Source organism: Apium graveolens, chromosome 2 (genome assembly GCF_009905375.1).
Source record: "Apium graveolens cultivar Ventura chromosome 2, ASM990537v1, whole genome shotgun sequence".
Lineage (NCBI taxonomy): Eukaryota > Viridiplantae > Streptophyta > Magnoliopsida > Apiales > Apiaceae > Apium > Apium graveolens.
The window spans coordinates 309,718,311-309,721,949 of record NC_133648.1 but is presented as its reverse complement, the minus strand read 5'-3'; the positions used below and the strand labels follow the sequence as shown (position 1 = coordinate 309,721,949).

The 3,639-nt window shown below is 33.0% G+C and overlaps 1 long non-coding RNA gene across 1 annotated transcript; it reads right to left on the bottom strand.

Moving 5' to 3' along the window:
- Nucleotides 1-463: 463 nt before the first annotated feature.
- On the bottom strand, nucleotides 464-2,596 carry LOC141706379 (uncharacterized). Its single transcript, XR_012568802.1, has 5 exons — nucleotides 2,442-2,596; nucleotides 2,246-2,350; nucleotides 1,512-1,584; nucleotides 1,374-1,426; nucleotides 464-1,222 (listed from the first exon to the last, which is right to left on the bottom strand). It is a non-coding gene; the product is annotated as an uncharacterized LOC141706379 (long non-coding RNA).
- Nucleotides 2,597-3,639: the final 1,043 nt, after the last annotated feature.

Below are 3,639 nucleotides of genomic sequence, written 5' to 3'. Positions count from 1 at the left end.
CGCTTTTAAGCGCTATCTAAGCCAGTGCTATGCAAGTGCATATTTACTTAGATAGTGTTTATTTTTGTGCTATATAAATATTATTGTTTGGATAGTGCTTTTGAAAGCGCTATGTAAGTCAGTGTAATCCAGGTGAAACTGCTTAGATAGCTCTTCCATATATGCTATACAAGTGACATTTTCAACACATTATGTTACTTCAATAGCATATAATAATCGGTGTCGAAGTGAACATTTCTGAAAATTCGTTGTTTAACTATTAATTTTTAAATATTTTTACCCATAATAGAAAATTACATATATACATATTTATCCACACTGTATGAAAAACATGGTTCAAACAATGCAATACAACTCGATATTAAAATTTAAATACAATAATAATCAAAAAACTGTTATCAAGATCTAATTCCTATAATTAGGAAACGAATCTAAATAATCAATTACAAGTTTCTTATGTCACTTTAACACCCTGGGAAAACTAAAAATTCCCTTTGAAATTATTGGAGCCAATTTTCCTGAAACAAATAAATCTTATCTTCTTCTTCTATTTCAGGGGTCTTGCTCCCCTTCCAACTCCAACAAAGTTCCCATAGAAAGATGCCAATGTATATGTTACAATAGCTGCAATTCTATGGGCATAATCACTTTTACATACCCGGTCTTTCTTTTTACCCTTGCCTAGCTAACACATTTGCTAAATCTTGGACGCTCTAACATTTCAGCAGACTGAGCTGTACCAGCAGTAGCAGAAGCAGCAACAGCTGAAGCAGAGGTGATTTTCTTAGTGTAGGTGCTAGCGTGCTGCTATTGCTTACGAGTCACATATGTCTCAGTGCATCTCGTCAGGATTAGCAGTTATCTTCATGGAATATAATAAAAGCTTTCATGGGGCATTGGCTCGGGAGAAAACTGGTTGTAGCTTACTGAATATAGCCCTTGCTCTGTTTTTGGTTTTACATCAGAAATTCCCAATTTTTCAAATGACTGAATTACATGGGTAATCACTTTGCCTCTGCACTACCTGCAGCAAATTCAAATATAGTAATGGATACAGGAGCCTCCTAACTAGGTAAAAAAAAATTATTTAAACAAATTCTACTAATTCTAGATGGTGGTATACTTATAGATTTGCATAATGCCTACGAACAGGTCATTACTAGTCAACTTGTGCGTGCTCAACTTATTTACTCCCGTACTCGACACTAGCTGGTTCTTTTAACTAACTTGTAAATAGATGAATACAAGGTTATGTTCCGGTATAAGCTTTAAAAATAAAAAGCAAAACTATGCGAACCACCAACTTTAGCAATTATAAAATTATAGTTATACATAACTGAAAATCATCTGAAAAAGTTAGAACTTATTCATACCTCTCCCAATACAGATTTCCTCCCGTCGCATTTTGAATAGAAATATAGTGGTTCTATAAGAAATTGAAAAGAGAATTATTAAACAAAATAAACTACTGGAGCAAAGCTAAGAGGGACAAACGTGTGATTCAACATTACCAGCGAGACTATCTGACAATCCCGGAGAGCAGCTTCTTCCCACTTTTAAAAGTCATCTCATTTTTAGAAATATCTAATTTATTAAAACAAAGTTGAAGAATTAATGTCAGGCCGATGTTTTCGTCAAATAGATTTTTGGTTCGAACTATTACTATGGTTAGTTACCTTTGTTTTTCTTGTAATTTTAGTACGACTATGAATACTATGGTTAAGTTTGCTTTTATGAGAACTAAGGTCTGTTATAGTCCGGTAAGAAAATTTATCTTTAAATTTTGCTGGAATTATGTAGAGAATCATATACATTCTTTAACTTTTAAGAACTTCAGGTAAAGATCAATAGAGGAAGACAAGAGAGAATATATATAATTCAATAATGTGTACATGTGTACTCCGTCTCTGAAATGTTACTCTTGAACAAATGTGAAGACACAAAGTATTAAGATCAACTAAACTACTCAAAATCACACACTTTAAAAAACTCAATCCATTATTTAATCTAAACAACTTAAACAAAAATTTGGATTGTAATATTTTGATCTCTTGCAAAAAGCTACGAAATGAAAATATGCATTCTTTAAAAATCATCTCAACTTCACAGCAACAATCAAATCTAAATCATCAAAAATAGCAAAATTGACCCAAAATATATACACAGATATTACAATCGCATCAAAACTATAAATACAAACTAAGAAACACAGATGTTACTTGAAGTATAAAGATCAAATACTTACAGCGAGTTAAAAGACATCATGAGGCAAAAGAATGGCTAACTAGAGACCATTATGACAATAATACTTGCTATTCACTTCTCGAACCCCATCACCTTAATCGAGAATCTGAAACCCCAAAATTAAAAATCATAATCGAGAAATTTAAAACCCTAATAAACATGCTTCTAATCGATTTTAATATGTTGCTAAGACTCACAATCGATTTGAAGGAAATGAAGTTCAAAATGCTGAGAAATTGAGTTGTTGTGAAGTCATTTAGAGAGACCCATAAATCGATTCGCCGGAAATTCCAAACTTAGATTGAAATGATGTAGAGGAGAAGTGGATAGCAGTTTCGGGAAAGAAAATAGAACGGCCCACTGCTATTAAAAATAAAAATAAAAATTACTTAGAATATGCTATCTACCATAACGCATTCCGGATACGCTATACAACTTGTATTTTAGATAGCGTGTACAAGAAAAATGCTACTTAACTATTTATAATTTTATTTTATATTTTTTCCAGCTTTTCTTAAAATGACTTATATAGCGCTTTTTTAAAAAGTGGTTTGTAAGCATGGATCTTCCTTATCACATACGATAAAATGCTATGTAAGCTAATGTTTTCTAAGCTCAAATTTGTAGTAGTGCATTTTTAAAAATCTAATTCGACCGAAATCAGTTGAATTTAGTACAAAATTCGTTGGCGGGAAAATTCCCTCCATTTTTTTGCAAGGCTAAATTCGACCGAGTGCGGTTGAATTTAGGAGCACGACTAAACACAACCGTATATGGTTCCATACAAATACAGTTATATTTATTAGGTTGTAATTAGTAAAGCTAAATTCAATCGAATACGGTTGAATTTAGGAGCACGGTTAAACTCAACCGTATACGGTTGCATATAAATACAATTGTATTTATTCGGTTGTAATTAGTACTAAATTCGACCGCGTAAATACGACCATATATAAATATCACCGCATGCGGTTGAATTTAGCTGCACCCTTAAATTCAACCGAAAATGGTTGAATTTGATGTTGGTTGTATTTGTGCGGTTGTATTTAGCCTTGTTTTCTTGTAGTGAGTCCCATGACTGTCACATAATTCTTCAACAACTACTTTTGGTTTTAATTCATTCTATTCTTCCAAAAATGTAAGGGTTATCATTAGGGGTGAGCGCGGTGGGGGCGGTGCGGTTTTTTCCTTAAATCGCAAACCAAACCGCACATGCGGTTTGATCTAATTTGCAAACCGCAACCGCACCGCGTACCCTCAAAAACCGCATAAACCACACCACAAAAATGTGGTGCGGTGCGGTTCACTGCGGTTTATACATTACAAGTTCGAAAATTTTAAATAAATAAAAAACTTAAATTTAATTAAATTTCTGAATAATATAACAAAGTCGCA